The sequence below is a fragment of the Mauremys reevesii genome, linkage group 2, assembly GCF_016161935.1.
Source record: "Mauremys reevesii isolate NIE-2019 linkage group 2, ASM1616193v1, whole genome shotgun sequence".
NCBI lineage: Eukaryota > Metazoa > Chordata > Testudines > Geoemydidae > Mauremys > Mauremys reevesii.
The window spans coordinates 177711346-177730100 of NC_052624.1; the positions used below are offsets into that span (position 1 = coordinate 177711346).

Genomic DNA, 18755 nt, shown 5'->3' on the forward strand with positions numbered 1-18755 from the left:
TAACCAGCATCCTCTTTGTACCTCTGAAAGAGTCCTGGGTCAGGCTCTGGCCCTTTGTATTTACTGGTCTTTCATTATTTTGTATACTTGCATGAACTTTGAAATATCTGCTGAATTTTGTTCATTCTTCATAATGCTAATCACAGTTACTATGTTGGATTTTGTTATGTGTGGAAAAAGAGTTACGAATGAGTCCATTCTGGAGTGGGTAATTAGAATAAGGCCCCTGATATTCGCTAAATACAGTATACATCCAAATGTGTGGGTTAAAACCTGACCACGTTTGTCATCAGCATGGAAACCCCACCCACAGCCAGATCCATAAAAATCAAAAGGCAGAATGTGGTATAAATTCCACTGCCCTGATCACATACAGAGGTCTGCCAACATTTTTCTCCAATGTACTTGTTTCTTGAGAAGGGCAGAATTAGGCCTTGAAAACCTAATTCTGAGCTGAGCTACACATACATGTGTGCTGGCCTGGTGTCTAAGAAAGTGGTTAGCTATGACTGATTTTATAAGTTGCACAGCACCACATGCCTATGCATCGGTCTGTGCTAACCATCCCCACACAACCCCAGCTATGGGGGGCACTTGGCAGAGAAATAAGTTTTAACAGAAAGGTTAGTTTTAATCCTATTCCCCCCTCTGTGAAATCCCTCTTGTACTTCCTGATTCACTGAAGACTCAGACTGGTGACATCACAAATACCAGAAGTCTTATTGCAGCCTTTGTAATCCAGGGTAATTGTGACATCCAGAATGCATCATTCTGTAAAATCATCAGTGACCCCGGAAGTATCAAAAGGATTTCATGGAGAGAGGGATGGGGGAAATGTATTTTTAAAAGGTCAGAAAAAAATGACCTGTGTGTTTTGAAGGCTCTTCTCAGCCAGGTTAGTGGGGATATTCTGAGCAAAAAATCTGTGTTTAACTAATTTTCAGTTTCCTTTGTAGCTCCCCTACTGGACATTAGAGCCAACGGGCTTGCAGTGAAATACATGGCAGCTGTACCAGTGGGCCAACAAAGGTCAATTTTAATTCATGGCCTTGTCTGTGGTGGTGTGGGGGGAAAACATAATTACGAGATCGCTTGGGAAATGACTGTCTCACTGCGGCTAGACATTTTACTAGTAGTAAGTATTTATGTAGCAGTTTTTTACGGGGGAGGGCTGGAGAACAAATTCACTTGCTTTTACTTAGAAAGGAAATACACAGCTGATTCTAATGTGTATTGCTTACAATTACACTATTTCATTTCTCCTAATTACAGCAAAGAACAGAAGAACTCTAATGACAGTACTGCTAACTGGATAAAATTTTGGCTACTTCAGCTTTAGTGAATAATTTGTCTTCTTCAACTTGATTTACTAACATCCTGGCTGACAAGGTTTCCCATTCTGTGCATTCATTTTGTGCTTAGAAAGGAGTTGTTTATAATTTACAGTTTAAGTCTGAGTGCTATTAGTTCGCACTGTCAAAAAGCATCTGTTACAGTAGATACCTCTTCATATGTCTGTGTCGCAAAAATAAAGCAAACCAGCAACGTTAGCAGCCACTGGTATGAGCACTATAAGTTGTTCAACAGTTAAACTGAATTCTTTGTGAAAGGGCTGGCTGGCAGAGTGGCATAACAAACACAAATACTCTTTGGCCTTGTCTACTGTGGCACCATATTTTGCAAGCTACTGTACCCTTTTAGGCTTCATTTATACTACAGCTGAGTTACGTGCTCCGCACTTGCATTGTAACCAGTCCCCGGTTAAAACCCAGTTAAAGGTTGTTCTGTAGATGGGAGCTAACAATATTTCTGTGTCTAAAGCCACTGACATTCTAGAGTTTGAACCCAGTTACAGGAACAAGGTTAGGTCCCGTCTACACAGCAACTTGTAAGTGCATTGTAATTAGACCCCTCTGACATAGTTATAGCCACAGTGAAGACAAGGCCTAAAACAGCTTCAAGCATGATTGAATTAGCCAGTGTAGATGGGGACAAACAGTTTGAAGCATTTGAGAATCTGTTTGATTATATTTCCTTCCTAATAAATCAAAACCCTTGAATGAACCCCCACAGCAGCTGTGCTTTCTTTTATTAATTTTCCCTAATACTTAGCACTTTTTAGCTTCAAAACACTGAACTAGCATTAGCTAACTAACCCTCAGCTCTACACACTTGTGAGGAAGGTAAGCCAGGGCTGTCTACACGACAGTCAGTTACCACAGTGGAGCTCAGTTACCAGGTTGCATCCCAAATGTGGTGTCACCACACAGGTTAGCTTTGCCAAGATAGATGGGATCAAACCCTGTTAGAAGCATGTTCAGAAAATCATGCTTCAACTCTCAGGTTTGTACCACCACACCCTCAACATGATTGTTACCCCTCCAGTAAGGAAACATTGGTCCCAGACATGTCTACGCAGGCCAAATCAAAATGGGGTTCTGACAACATGTCGGGGCATAACTGTGTTGTAATTAGGCTCCCTACTCTGACTGGAACTGTAGCGTAGTCTTTTCTCAAGTAGATGCAGATGGTGAGGCTAGGAGTCTGATTTTTTCAGAAATCATAAGCACCCACAGTTCCCACTGATTTCAGCTGGAGTTGTTGGGTGCTCAGCATTTCCAAAAATCAGGCCTCAAGGAACTTGTCCAAAATCACACGGCTAGTCAGTGGCGATGGTGGGTGGTGTACTTTTTCCAGGGGGGGAGGTGTGTGTGTGTGTGTATAAACACACAATTTAAGAGAATAAGAAGAAATATCTTTAAATGTCATAAAGTTTACATAATAAAGAATTTCACATTTCTGGTCACATCAAGTATTTATTGTTCCATTTTACCTGCCTTTTCCTTTGATCTATTTTTAAGTCACTGGGAACTTCATTAACAATCAAATTCTAGCATCTCCTCCCAAAAAGTGTCCTTTAGACTTAGGCTTGCATTTTGAGAAACCTGGTTCTTTTGTGGTACTAAAATGCCGAGGTTTGAATGGAATGCTTTATTAGCTTTCCAAATGCTTCCAGCCAATAACAAGCAAAGTTCAACTCACTAGTTTTAATCACAGAAACATCGTCTGTTTTCACTGCATGTGAGAAAAGCCATGCAGTTCTTAAGAAGATTAAAGCTATAAATTCTAATGTTACAGAGGCCAGTGCTTTACAATCCAACTCAGGCAGAGTTCTTTGTGAAAGGTTTACCTTATGTGAATTTGCAAGACAAGCAATAACCATCAAGTGTGTCTGTTGTCATTTGCTTTTAAAGCCTTTCATTGGTAGGAAGGTGAGCATGAAGCTTTTTTCCTACTTGCAGCTTTGCCTTATTCTACTATTAAGTAGCAAATTATATCATTTTCATTATCAGTGCAACACACAAAGCCATCTGTTACTCGAAGGTATCAGGATCACCAATCAGCCACCCTCAGAATAAGCAGCTGTAAATCTAGAGTGCCTATACTTTCTAAATAGAGTGAAGGTTTGACATTAATCTCCTCAAGTTGCTGAGTAGCTGGTACTGTGCCCAAACACAAGTAAGTAAACTCAATTAGTAAAAATAGACATGATGTGGCAGTTCAATATATGGCATTTAAGCATGTGTTCCACATCCCAGAAGGGCTAAGTTTAAGTCCCAAAGATTCCATTTTATGCATATGATTCAGTCATTTTCCTGGCTGCCAACTATCTTGTTGTACAAAGAGAGACAGTTTTTTTTTGTTTTTTTTTTTACTTCCACAAAGACTAAGGGCCAAATATTGGCTTTATTTATGCTAGTGTAAATCTGGAGTAATTTGGGATTATGAGCACTCTGCACCTCAAAGTCTTTCTACTAACCCACATACAAAACTTGGACACAAACATAATTTAACACTGTATGTGTTTTATGCAGCTCTTGACAAGTGTACCTACAAAATGCACATAGTTTAGTAGTATTAACAGGTAAGAGCATATATTGTAAGTACTATACTTTTTGCAGTATTCTTCTACATAAAACTAACTACAGCATTAATGTTAATCCTTAAACCTAAAGCAGAGTTACTCTCATTAGTTCATTGAGCAATGTAACAGACTGTCTACACCCCTCTATTATGGAGAACTGATCAAAGGAAAATTATTCAAATGCATGTTCTCTAAGATCCCTGTGCCCAAGTCTATAACAGAACAGTTTAAGTTTGGGTGTGGTGATCTTGACCTTAGAGTCTTTTGTTTTTTCCAGTTTGCTTTACTTCCTGTGCCTGCTCAGTTTGAGACAGGAGTGTACTCTAAAGCAACTGTGTTTGTTTTCCATACACATTATGATCTGCTCCTATTGTGTAACAACATGCAGTATGCAGGATAAAACACCCAGCTTATTATAGCATAGTTAAAAGGCCTGTCAGTATTTCCATTTGAAATTCTTATTTTCAGGGGTTTACTACTGAGCCATGGCAAATTGCAGGCAGGAAACTTGGCACTCACATTCTCAGCCCAGGAGCAAATTCTTTTACCAACCTCAAATAAATTAATTAATATTAATAGCATGTCCTTCCAGCATACAAAGAGAAGGCGGGTTTGTTTGTTTTTCTGAAACAAAAGATGAAGATTAAGAAGAGTATTAATGTGCTGAGTGTCTGTACACAAATGCAAAGAGCATGGGAAACAGGCCAGTAGCAATGTAACTAAACGGTGGAGAGTATTATCTAGTGGACATTACTGAAAGAGGGTGAGCTATTCTCGTAACAGGAATGTCAATGAAGATGGGGTATTAATCAATAAACAGGATAGAGAAAAAGGCTAGAGGAGAGGGAGGGAGAGCTATATTTCAAAGTATTTGTAATGCCACCCAACTACACTTTGACAACGAAGACTGGTGAGGGTGAAATTATTTGTGTAAAGATAAAAGGAGTGGAAAAACAAGGAACAATCGGCATCAGCTATGGACCAGTAGGAGTAGTGGGGAAAGAGGATAAGAAATTACTGGACCAATTCTCATAGTAGTTGAAACCACAGTATGTAGTCACAGGGAATTTTAACTATCCAACAGGTAGGCGACACCATCAAACACTCACAGTTAAAGACGGTCCGGAATTAAGTACAAAGCCAATTTTTTTTAATATCCAGACAATGGAGATTGCAGCCAGAGAGCAATACATCCCACATACTCTTCCTACTCACTGAGAATATACAAAACGTAAGGAAGCTCAGAACTGGTGACCAGGAGCTTCTTGAATTCAGCTAATACAGAATGAATTCGTAGAATGCATCAGTACAAGGATACTAGATTTCTGGAAAGCAATTTACCAGAAATTTAAGAAATTCAGTGAACATGATATGATACCAGGAAGTATTAACGTTCACTAATATGTAAGAAGGTAGGCAGGCAAAACCTAAAACACACCATAAATAAGGCCATGTCTACACTACGGGTGCTACAGAGGCACACCTACCACGTGGTAGCTAGGCCACTGTGATGCCGTGGTGTAGATGCTTCCTACAGCAATGGAAGGGGATTTTCTGTTGCTGTAGGAACTTTCCCTCTCAGAGTGTTGGTAGCTAGGTCAACGGCAGCATTCTTCTGTCGACCTAGCTGCATCCACAATGAGGATTAGGTTGTCATAGTTATGTTCCTCAGGGGTGCGGATTTTTCTGAGTGCCGTAGCTATGTTGACATAATTTTTAAGTGTAAACCAGACCTAAGGAACACCAGACTTCAATTCCTCTGAAGAAGAATATAAGGTCTCCTGCCAGAGGAGAATGTTTCCCAGATCTTGAGAAGGATGGGACCAGTCTTCATGGGACCAGCCCTCTTTGCATCCCCCCCCTACAAATTGGGGGGATATGTGTGAACTTTGTGACTATTACAAAATTATGTGGACAATTTGTAGTTGATATTTTTGTTCCCCCACTGTACATTTTTATTCAGCAGAGTAACGTGGGCTAAAGGATATATAGGAACTGTGAGTGATAAGTGATTTATAAAGTACAAATATTATCACATAAATATGATTATTTTTATTCTTGCAGAATTGCAAAAGATTAGAATGCAGGAGCTTTATGCATTTGAATCTTTGTGAGGCATGTGATATGGTGTTACATGAAATCTTACTTGAAAAAAATCAAACTGGTTTATATTGGAAAACTGTCACATTAATGGGAAAACTATCTGAGGGGCAGTAATTAAACAAAGGGTAATGATACATAGGAAAGAATTGATGTAGAGAGAGGAGTTTTCTAGCTGGGTGAGGCATGAATTGTAGGGAGGCCTTTATTTAGGATCTGCATCAGTATCTGGAAGAGGGATTGAACAGCATGTTAATGAACTATGCAGATGATATTAAATTGCAAGGACTTGCAAACACCATTGAAGACACAGAAGTAGCAATACAAAGGGACTTTGAGTGGTAGGAACATGGACAGAGAGTAACAAGATGTGATTCAGCTTGAAGATGTGCAGGTTAATACATGTAAAGAAAAGTCACCTGAAACACAGATGTTCTCTGGGAGGGAGGAACCTGGAAAGTCTAATGCAGAAAGAGACCCAGGAGTCAGAGTGGACAACAAGTCAGAGATGAGTTTGCAAAGTTGTATAGCAGTACAAAAAGCCATATTTTGAGATGTGTATACAGATGCATCATATCACAGATCAGAAGGTAACAGTTCCTCTTTGTGTATCTATTGTGTTCACTTCTGGGCACATTATTGCCAGCAAGATCTTGACAAATCGGGAAGTGTTCAGAGAGGAGCAACAAAAAATAACCTCCCTCCCAGGAAGCTAAGCTTGGCTATAATGTGAGGCTGGGACATAAGTGTATAGATATCTGAGGGGCGTAAGCACTAAGACCCTGATTCAGCAAGGTACTTAAGAACATGCCTAACTTTAAGTGCATGAGTCATCACAATAAAGAGAATGGGACAACTCAAATGCTTAAAGTGCGTAAGCATGTGCCTAAACTTGCTGAACTGTGGCCCAAGGAGGGGGAGGATTTATTTAATGTGGTACAAAGGTGCATATGTAAGAGAAATGGGATGTAAGTAGGAAAGCAAAAATTCAGGCAAAATGTCAGGAAAGCCCAATGGCAGTGGTTGATGCCATACCACTTGGGATTTTCAGAACTGGAATGAACATAAAGCTCTTGGTTTGATAGGGGAGTAGACTGGAGGGGGTTGCCAGTTCGAGAACTTGTTTGTATATGTTGCTTTAAAAAAAAATTAGACCGCAATTGAGCCATACGTTCATCTTTGTTTTAAGTTAAAAATCTTATGCTTTGCCTTCGGCATGTGAAATTGTTGCCTTGCAGTATCCTTTGTTAAACTAGGGGAAAGAGATGAAGTTCTGTATTTATATGTTGTGGATATGTTGTATAGCGCTTTGAAAACATTAATCTTGCAGCTTCCCTTTGAGACAGACAGGTAAATATTACAAAACCTATTTTACAGATGGGAAAACGGAAGGAGAAAGGTTAAGTGACAAGCCTAAAGCTCCGAGAGTGGGACAGAGTGGGTCTGGACTGTGATTAGAATCCTGGGGGTTCCTGATTCCGAGTCCTGGGTCTATCTGTCCATACGTCCATCCCATAACTGCTGTGTCTCAGAACTGGATTTGACCTCCCTCTCCAGTCAACATGCCAGTTTGAATGTGAGCTTGTGCTGTGACAGATCAACATTCATCTCTCAAGAAGTCATATTCCACATGGAGTAGAAATAAAGCTGAGGTAATTATTAGAAAATATGAGCTCTGTTTCTTTAAATCCAGCAGTGAGTACTAGCTAGCACCACTAACATGTGAAGCATGGTCATTAGTCTAGAATAAACAGAGCCCTTGGAGGTGGGGGAGGGGGGATGGGAATGTGAGCTGTGAAACAACTGTTGTGTGGAACCACCTTCAATGTGACGTTTTAAGATGTAAAAGAGGAATAGGGTAAACAACCCCCCCCTCCTCCAATGGTTTATCCAAAGCAGTAATTATAATCCCAGATGGATTTAGGGAATATACAATGGACATGACATGAGAGATTGTTATAGACGCTGAGGGACTGCCTCTCTCCCTGGGCCATACTGCCACAGCTGTGATCAGAAGGGGCACTCGAGCTGGATCCCCCTGGCTATAAAAGGGCAGGAGCCACTAGCAGGATCCTCTCTGTGAAAACTCCACCCACCCTGGGACTTGCTCCTCCCCTTGGTCTGAAATAGCCCCAATTTGCTGATCTTCTGGGCCTGCTGCAAAAAACACCTGCTTGAGAGAATTTTAGGGAGGGTGGAGAGTATGCTTCTCATGATGATGATGATGATGATGGTAGTGGTGTTTCTATAGGTGCCTGGCTGAGTTCTTGTTGAAATGGTTGCTTTAACACTGCTGAGATTGTACTGTATTATTAATTAGGTGCTAGAATGCCTAGATCCTTGGATAGGCATATTTTTATTATTTTAAATCCAAATGGGTCAATGAATAAAATAAATATCCTATGAGGATAAGCATGGGAGCAGTAAGTTCAAAGTAACCTGAAAGATATAACTGGGGAACTCCAGCAAGACAAGGATGGGTGGAGGAAGGAGACACAAGACACCTGATACGGGAAGGGAATGGTGCCTGCCTTCAGACCAGAGATTGGGTCTCTGACATGCTGGTCTACTAAAGCAGAGAGAGAGAACAGGGGAAGCTGAAGAAATGATAGGCACTCTCATAGACTTTAAGGTCAGAAGTGGCCATCATGATCATCTACTCTGACCTCCTGCACATTGCAGGCCACAGAACCTCACCCACCCACTCCTGGAATAGACCCAGAGCCTCTGGCAAAGTTACAGGAGATGTAGTGACTCAAATTAGTTCAAAACTAGTTTAGGGCTTGTCTACACATAGTTACTCTAGAATAACTAGGCCGCTTTAAATTCACACCCTGCCTTAGTTCTGAATAACTTTTCTGAGTAGACAAACTCAGAACTTTTACAGAACTTCAGACTGGGACTGTTTTACATATAATTTCTATTGTTTTAATAGGACTTTCTGTCTCTTTTCTTGATACATCTTGTTTTACTATAAACCAGGCTGGTTTAAACTGTTTGGCAACTTCACTCAGACCACACAGAAGAAGTGAAAAAATCTGCAACCTCTAAGGGGAAGGAATGACATTGGGGTGGCTGGAGTCTACTACACTCAGGATTCTTCATCAAAGAGTCCAAACTAAAGGGTTCTCTCTTCCACAAGCTGTGCTACTGTCAGGGTTGTGATCCTGGTGTTACATGAGAAATTCAACCCTGGCTGAGAACCAAGCTTAAATGGGTAAGGTGATATGTTCACCCCACATTTATATTTGTGAAGGTTGAGTCCTGATTTAAGTTTTTGTTTCTGTAGCCCTTATTCTGGCTACTCCTATGGGTCTGGTGGCGGCAGATTTATGTTATGTTATACCTGTTGGGAATGAAAATGGCATATTCATATCTGTATAAATGATTCCTATAGTTCTGACCTTTCTGGTTTTCAGCACGCTACACATTGCTTGTTCTGTTTGACAATGTGATAAAAAGATAGGTACAAAATAGAAATGGGCCTGGACTACAACTGGTGTGGACCTCTCTCTCTCTCTCTCTCTCTCTGAGTCCAAGGCAAAAGCCCAGATCTCCATGTTCTGACTGAATTTGGTAAACGTTAATTCTGGATTTGGATGTGAACTTCACAGCATGGGCCCATGATTAATTCAAAAAATTAAAATTAGAATTGTCTATAGTGAGGTTTAGAAACTGGTGTTTGTGCATATGTTGAAATGTTTCGCAACAAAAAAATATCATCAGGATTTCTAGTATATGGACAAAATGTACATACGTGGCAGTTGGCTTGACACAGTGGAGCATAACTCTGAAGGTCTCTTAGGTCAATGATCCATGAAGTTGGAAGGATTTGTTCAGCAGACCAGAACTGCTCTGTTGGAACCATTATGGTCTATTGTGGCAAAAATCCACACTTTCAAAGTACTAGATCTGCTCAGACAGGTGAACTGTACCTTGTTTTCCCCAAAATCAATATGCTTATCAAAACATGTACAGCATTTACTAGGCAGACTGTAACCGACTTTAGAGCCCATGTGTACTGCACACCAATAAAATATGTTAAAAAATGTTGTGTTATTTCCCAATCCTAAAAATCAGATAGCTAGCTGCTAATCTAATCTGTCTAGAGTAGACCAGCTCACTAGTAACCAACAGAAAAACAGGCAAGAGAATTTGCAGATAAAAACTTCTGTTCACATGGTATGATTTGATGAGAAGGTGCTACATGTCTCAGGAGAAGGACCTGAGAGCCCTTACCTCTAGCTGAAATCAGTGGGAGCTGACTGTCCCCAGCACTTTCCAGGGGATGATCAGTACCCTGCAGTCTTCCAAAGTCCCTTGTGTAAATTTAAGTGACTATTAATCCTTGCTAACATGCTGGCTTGACAGTCCTGGAAGCTAAAATAATAATTTCCACAGAACAGGTATGGCAAGCTTCCCCACTCTGTCTTCCCAATGTACTTTAACCCCATTACAGAGGGTCTACTTCAAGGGATAAGAAGGTAGTTTAATTTCCATTAGTTCCTTGACCTTTTTGCTGAGACTGCCAACAGTGTCAGTTGTATGGAGTGTTGCTGTAGCTATGTCGGCCCCAGGATATTAGACAGACAAGGTGGGTAAAGTAATATCTGAGGAAGAGCTCTGTGTTGCTTGAAAGCTTGTCTCTCTCTCCGACAGAAGTTGGTCCAATAAAAGATATTACCTCACCCACTTTGTCTAATGGTGTCAGTTATGTTACATGGATACCTTTCCACTAGGAACTGGACTGAGACCATCAACTCGCCTCACGTAGGACGTAGTGTCTAGTTACAGCTCACTGGGAGATTGATCCTGCAAAGTGCTCAGTGCCTCCTGAGAGACACTGAGTATCCTCAATTGACCCTCACTCCCATTGACTTCAGAGGGAGTTGAACATGCTCAGCACCTTGCTGAGTCAGAACCCTGGGCTGGATTTGAAGTGGCATCTTGGCTTTGGAAGGCTAAATCTCCATGGCCTTTAATAGGAGCTGATGACACACACCACCTCTGAGGAGGCACTCATCATTTTTCATAGATTGTCATAGATTTTAAGGTCAGAAGGGCCCAATGTGCTCATCTAATGTGACCTGCTGCATAACACAAGCCATAGAACATCACCCAGCAATTCCTGCATCAGTTCCAAAGACTTGCCTGAACTAGACCATATTCTTTAGAGAGAGACCAGTCTAGATTTAAAAACTTCCAGGGATGGATAATTTACTGATTTCCTATGGCAAATTGTTCCAGTGGTTAATTATCCTCCGTGTTTAAAAAAACAAGGAAAAAGAAAGAAACCTTATTTCCAGTTTGAAGTTTGCTACCTTCAGTTTAGGCCCAATGAAGCTAGTGTTTGGGGGAGTGGGAGGGAGAACGGGACTTGATAGCTTCCTTTAAAACAGAGAGAAATAAGAATGAAACATTCTAGTGCCTAAATATTCCATCACACATATGTAGAATGACTTATTGTTCAGAGACCTCCGCAATACCTAGGTGCATTGGGTAAGGTAAAGAATGACAGCCTTAACTCTGAATTTCCTTGCTTTGGGCTTCAATGAGTCTTGCCTGTGAAGGACTTCAGGATTTACACCATACTTTTCTCTTTGAATAGTATTGTAGTACTACACATTTGCTTACTGATTTATGAATGCTATGCTCTCATTTCAATGTTAATTTGAGATGCTTTTGCCAGTGTCAGTTCTCTGTGACTTGGAATTGAATATTTTGCCATCTGAAAAAATGGCATTTAGTGCTCTGGAGAAAAAATAATCAGTATTTGAGTTCCGACAGGAAATATGTTTAGGTTTTATGCTAATGCTCAATAAAATAAATATTTTAGTCATATTTTATGATGCTCCAAGTAAAGTAAAGGAACATATTTTAAATATTTGATTGTTTAGGTGAGCTACATATTTAGCTTCCTTGAGGGAAAATTAATTGGCCATCTCTAATCTAAATTATGATTTGTTAAAGCTGCTAAAATAACTTAAATCAACTACATATGTCTGTGCAAGAATAATAAAATTACTTTAGCAAAAATTATCTGAATGCAAGAGGGATAAAAATAGACAGGAGGTGGATTGGACAGTCAGCATATTATGAGTTGGAATAAAAACATCTTACTTAAGCCAAAAACATGGCAACCAATATTTTCTGTTATAAAAATATTTGAGATGAATTTAGGGTTTTTTTTATGAAAGCTGTCTGAAATTGAAATGAATAGCAGAAGTTCTCAGTTTATTCACAAACCAGTAATATTATCTAAAGGTTGCACAAACCCAAAACCTTGTATAGACCAATGCCAACAAACCTTTGCTCTTATTCAGAACTCCATTTTTGCCATAGGGTGAGAATGATCGTGTGTTTATGCTCTCTCATACTAACCTCCACTTTGATCATGCCTGTCATCTGAAGCAAAAGTGTGTGACAGCTCTGTGAAGTGGATAACTACTGTCCACTAGAGGCTGTAATGAGACTAACAACGTCATTTTATGACAGACCTAAAATTTAGACTCTAATAATCAATTATTTTAAACTTAAAGATGTGCTGAGTGTGAAGAATAATCACTTGTCTACTTCTCTGGAAGGAGCTGAAATAACTCGTGCATGTTTGAATTTTAAAAACTATATTTAAAAAAATCCAGTCATCTTATGCCTCTCATTTTCCCATTTGTCATTATTAGATGTGTAAAATATATACTGTAGATGACACATTACAACCAGCATGTTGACACAGGGTTTTTTCTGGGCACTGTGTATCTTGTATATCAAATTGATTAATATCCTCCAGTCATGAATGAATTCAGTAGGAAGTCATATCATCTGTAGCATATCATAAGCGGTAAATAAAATACTTGATGTCTGTTCAGACGTAGCCTATTCTGTACTATATAGGTTTTTATACTGCACTCGTCCCCTCGGTATCTGAGCACCTTTCAGTAGTGCATTAAGCAATGTGACTAACGTCTATTGCAAGTTTCTTCTCTCATCCTCTTCCCAGAGGCAGAAGTGTGTGCAACACAGTGTTTTTGTTCTGGAATCTTTAAAAACTAATATATATATGTGCACTCACTTGCTGCTATGTTTGTGAGAGAGGCAAACTCAGGGAAGTGTGCCTTACATTTAGAGTGGAGGGCGGTGAGGCTTGTGATGGTCCTTAGTTCTTGGGGGAGTTCATTCCACAGTCTTTGACCAGCCCCTGAGAAAGCTCTGACTACTGCACAGACAAAGCTCTGTTTCCTACACTGACTATAGAAAGTTCCACTGTGCCAGAGGAGCAAAGTTGTCCACCCAGTCTTCATCCTGAAGCTGTTAATGTTCATTTTCTGAAGCAAATGACTCCGCCTCTCTTGAGGCTGAGTTCTGCACTTCTTACTCTATCAAAACTCCCAGCTGAAGTCGACAGGGCATTTTGCCTGAATAAAGACTGAAGGATTAACCGGGCCTTTTGTGCCAGTTGTCTGGAAAAGGTCACATTATGTCCCCGCCTCCCAGCTCCTCTGCATTAATTAAGGGTTCTTGTACTTCATGGCAACTTGGACCTGTGCTCTGTGGCAAAGTTCCTGGTTGCTGAGGAAGCTGCAAATTCTGCTGCAGCTTTTTTGAATGTAGCTGTGTAATCCATTAAATATAATAATTAGTAATACGATCAGTGCAGTAGCTTATTTATGTTAGCATTAAATTCAGTTTATTTTAAGCTGTCTTCCTATTTTTTAGTTTTGGTATGCTAAAGGTTTTTGTGATGACAGCTTATAAGTGCCCCAGAGAATTTGTCAGAAGATGGTGAAGGAACAGCAGTTAAGTAAGGAACTGTTGGAATTTCTGCCACCTGGCAGTTTGGATTTGTGGCACCTCCCAAAGCCTGCTTAAAGGCTGTCTGCAGATTCAGGAAGACAACACTGCATCAATTTATGCATCAATCCATGAGGGCTAGAAATATAGAGAGAGATTTAAAAGCTTAGGTTCTGGAGCACAATTCTGCAGCAAAGTTTCTGCAGCAAACTCTATAGCCAAATAATATAGATATACACAGGGCTCTCATGTTTATCTGCTGCAAAGAAGAAGGTTGCCCTGAGCTTGCTTCAGCATGAACATGGCTTCTTTTTCTCTGCGTGTGCCACACCTGTTGGCAAGGTGAACATAGAATGAGAGATTCCTTTCTACTGAGGTAACATCCTGAACTAGAGAAATAAAAAAAGGTAATGGGGGAATGCAGCATATTCAAAACTGTGCCCAGATGAAGGGGTTGAAGTGTCACTAGAGGCAGTGCTTAAAGTGGGTGTATGGGATTAGGGATTGCAAGGGGTTGCAGACCCAGCCAAAAAAAAAATATTGTTTTAATCAAGTCAGGTCACTGAGGGGTGCATTTTAAGCACGGGTTTTGCCAAAGCTGCTGCTCCCAGATTATAATAGACCCCCCCCCACCCCACTTTTTCAAACCACTTTAAGAACTGACTAGAGCTTTCACTTGATTTTCAGTAATCCACACTCCCTCACTCCCTCCCTTTGATTCAATCAATGAATCTTGCATTAGCGGGGTGAGGATGATGTTGATGTCTGCTTGGCTGCTGCTGTTGCAGATTCACTACTTTGAGGTGCTGAGTTGCATGTCTCTCCAAATGTCTTGGCCTGTTGCTGTTTCCTTTCCCCAAAGCACTCATAAAACAGAAAATGTCATCAGGTTTCATATGATGGAACCTTAACTAAAGTTTTAGTCATTGTAATAATAAAGGATTTTATGCCTTATAAAGCTATGCTATATACAGTATACGCTATTCTATTGCCTATTGATCAAAACCGCTGACTTGTACAATGTTATTACCACATTCTTTTCAGCTATTATAGTATAATTATGCAAGATATTTATTTTTATAAGGAATTACCTTGCAGATCTATCCACAGAAACTGACAGTTTAGAGTCGTGATTTTTTTTTGTGCATGTAGCCACTAAGATTATAGAAACACTTCACCAACACATGGGGTGTGTCTACACTAGAAAACTGCCATATTGTAACTTGCCCTGGTGTGAGGGAACTGGTACAAGTTGCAGCACTGCTGAGTGTCAACACTAGTCACCCTATTTTGGATACAAGCAGTGCTCAGGGTCCACGCACAGCACTCCCTACAAGCATTGCATGGCCTGTGGATTATTGCACCTATCCCACAATGCCCAGCAAAGCTCCCTGGAGCATGTGCATAATGTCAGTTTTGGGTTTTCCCCATTGCCGACTTTGAATGGTTTTGTTCTGCATCAGAAGCTGCCTTGTGCATGTTCTAACCCTGGTATTGAAACCCACTGGTAAGTGTGTTACTAATCTCCATCTGTGCTGATCCAGAGATGAAATGAGTTGTTATCAAAGGCTGTTTAAGGCTGTTTAAGAGAGTCTGCCACCCTAAGCAACATGTCAACGTGCCATCTTCCACATCACTCAAATTTGGCCCAGCCGCCCCTCCATCATGATGGAGGAGCAGCCGGGCCAAATCTGAGCAAGTGGCATTGCACCCTGGCACATAGGGTCACAGCGCCACTCAGTCTTGGCCCAATCACCCCTTCATCATGACGGGGGGCTACCAGGTCAGATCTGCCACTCTAGGCAGGTGCCTAGCATGCCTTTATCTAGAGAGGCCTCTGGTTTTTATACCCCCAGCTACAGAGCTTTATCTCAAACTGTATCAGCTCATGCCTTTGGTTCAATCCCCAGTGTGTCAGCTAAGAGAGAGGCTCTCACACTACGCCCCCATGTGTGCTGATGCCCAAGCAGAGAGTCAGTAGCTCCTTTAGAACCCCACTGCCTTGCCAGTGGGCTTAGTGTATATTACAACGAACACACACACACACACACACACAGGCCCTGGTGCTCCTGAAGGTATGGAACTTGATTTTATTCATTTCTTCAATAACATTTTTAGTTTTAATTTTGCTATTCTGTTCCTTTCTTATTAGCTGAAGTTTCTTTCTCTTGTGCTTTTCTCTAGGAATCCAGCCTAGGGGTCAACAGAGAGGACATTCTTTTTGGCTCTTACATCTAAATGTGTTACTCCGCTCCCCCCCGCCCCAACCTATGGTAATGGGGCCCTTGAGGCCTGTGTCATTTTTTCAGGAGGATAGAACTGGGCAACAAGCGGAGGCCGGAGTATCATGGAGAGGTACAGTATCAGAGGGGTAGCCGTATTAGTCTGGATCTGTAAAAAGCAACAAAGAGTCCTGTGACACCTTATAGACTAACGGGTATATTGGAGCATAAGCTTTCGTGGGTGAATACCCACTTCGTCAGATGCAAGAGAGGAGAGGTAAGTTGCTCTACTTTGGGGAATAAATAGTTGGGAGAGGTTCAGCCTCAGAATAAGTGTAATTGGCACAGTGCGTATGAGGGAGTCCGGAAAGGTGGTCAGCACCCAAAGGTATCTGTTTATACAAGGTCCAAATCTATCTGCCGCCTTGCTGTCAGGGGCGGCTCTAGACATTTCGCCGCCCCAAGCACGGCGGCACGCTGCAGGGGGCGCTCTGCCGGTCGCCGATCCCGCGGCTCCGGTGGACCTCCCGCAGGCATGCCTGTGGATGCTCCACCGAAGCCGCAGGAGCAGTGGACCCTCCACAAGCATGCCTGCGGGAGGTCCACCAGAGCCACCTGCCGCCCTCTTGGCGACCGGCAGAGCGCCCCCCGCGGCATGCTGCCCCAAGCATGCGCTTGGCGTGCTGGGGCCTGGAGCCGCCCCTGCTTGCTGTTTAATAAGGGATCTGAGTAAAGGTCATTTGGGACTTGATTTAGGTGGTAGGCACCTTTTGCCAAGCAACTCCAATAGGAGTTGAAGATTTGTCCCTGGAAGACTAATACTAATTAGGAAAACGATCCCCTCAAGGCCTCATGGTGAGAGATTGAGTGGCTGATCTTCAGGAGTTCCCTAAATTAGCACTCCACCATTTCCAAAGGACAGCAGGCATCCCTAGTGGGCTCTCTTCTATTAAACAAGTGAATCTCTTGGTCACCTTCATTACTGTTTGCAGAGTGCTTTGAGATCCCCAAGATGATCGTCTTTAGAGAAGCTCAGCGGATGATCAGTGTTATTTTAATTGTGCTTTTGAGGGCAAACGTTGCCTTTTGCAGTGGTGGAAGAAACACCAACAAACCCCACCACATTCCCCCCGCACCCCCCCTTTCTTCCCGTAACTGGGCAGAAGCCGTGTAAAGGGTTAAGACTGGCTTGGCCCGGCTCTGTGGTGCGTATGCAATAATCTGTGTGGCTCTCTTGGCCGCCTGCCAAAGTGTTGCCGTGCCGCCTCCTCCTCCTCTCCTCCCTTCCCCCGTCCCTTTTGCATGAAGTAGGATCCTTGAGCTGTTGCAGAGGCAGCCAACTGCTCCATATTTGGCTTCTATTACACATTTACATACTGGAGAGAGAGGAGCGGGGGAGAGAGAGCGCTGTACCGCAGACATCATTTCTACTACAGTGGTGGAGATATCCAGGACCTGTGTCACTGCAGGGGGAAGGAGAGAGAGAGAGAAAAGACAACCAACATAACCCCCCCGCCCCCAAGCCCTGTGATCAGCTAGCAAGACAGTGTGTGTGAGTCTCTCTCTCTGCCCCCACCTCCCTTGACACTTGGCAGTAAGTGGCTTTTTATTCCTTCTCTGCTTTTTGCTTCCCCGGCGTCTGTCCTCCTTTCGATTGAAAACCTCCAGCGCTTTCCAGCTGGAGAAACACCGGGGGGGGACTGGACGAGCCACCCCACACCGGGGCTTCAGCCTTCCTGCAGCCCAGCCCGGGAGCCCAGCCCTGGGAAGGCTGGAGGCCAGAAAATGGCTTTGCGATCCTGGGGGGAGGTGGAGGGACATTGGGGGGTGGCTGGAATTCGTTGCACTCTGTGCATGCAAGAAATGTCTTCCGGGGGGGGGGGAGGCAGGGGAAAGGAGGGGGTACAGGCAAGGAGACAGCCGTAACCCCTGTGTCTGGGTTGCTTTCAGCCCCCCCCCCCCCGCAACTGGGAGGAGAGAGGACGCGTGTGTGTGTGTGTGTGTGTGTGCGCTGGGGAGGGGTGGCGTTTTCACACTCGCTCTGCTGCTGCCGGGCTCTGGCTGTGGCTGCCCCTGGTGCATTAGCTGGCGCGGAGGCAAGTGAGAGCGGCTGGAGTTTTGCACGACAGCGGGTTTGGGCGGGCTGCGGCGGGGGAGGCTTTGCCGCCGGCCGGGCCAGCCCGTGCTGGGCTGTGTAGTACGGGCTGGGTCAGGGTGGCAGCCGGAGGGGTGAATGGAGCGAGGAGGAGGGGGAAGAGGCGGCGCTGGGACGGGGAATGCGCTCAGCAGCGGACCCACTACGCTGCACTCACGGCCCAGGCCGGCTGGAGACACCAGCTGGCGCTTCCAGCAGTGAGTGAGGAGGGCTAGTGCCGGGGGGTCAGGGGAGGCCTGGGTGTCCCGTTTTCCCCCTTCACACTGTCTGCAGAGCCTCTCCTGCTTTCACCCTCCTCCAGTCCCTGCCAGGGAGAGAGATCTGGGGCTGGCTAAAAGCAAAGAGACCATTTAGCTTCTTCAGAGGGGATTAGCAACAGCCTCTGGTGCTAAAGAATTGATGTGATTATCCTTGGATATAGCAATATTTTTTTCTCTGCATTTCTGATTGTGTCTGTGGCTGCTGCATTCTCTTTAATTTATGTTGCAGGTATGCATTGCTCTCTTGACTCTGAGCTCCCCTTGTTTGGGTTGGTTTTTAAATAAAACACAGTAACAGAATAATC

The 18755-nt window shown here is 42.9% G+C and overlaps 1 protein-coding gene across 14 annotated transcripts in view; it reads left to right on the top strand.

Annotated features, from left to right (window-relative positions):
* The first annotated feature begins 772 nt into the window (after positions 1 to 772).
* Positions 773 to 18755, top strand: part of ATXN1 (ataxin 1) — a 290595-nt gene continuing 272612 nt past the window's right edge. For 5 of the 14 annotated variants that reach the window (XM_039521454.1, XM_039521471.1, XM_039521460.1 and 2 more), the window contains exons 1-4: positions 774 to 895; positions 7403 to 7677; positions 9008 to 9242; positions 15998 to 16168. The gene's annotated coding sequence lies outside the window, so the exon portion shown is untranslated. Of the gene's footprint in view, positions 896 to 956; positions 1136 to 1272; positions 1390 to 3353; positions 3520 to 7402; positions 7678 to 9007; positions 9243 to 15997; positions 16169 to 18302; positions 18388 to 18755 lie in introns of those variants that run through there. The other 9 variants (XM_039521464.1, XM_039521463.1, XM_039521465.1 and 6 more) reach the window with 9 other exon arrangements.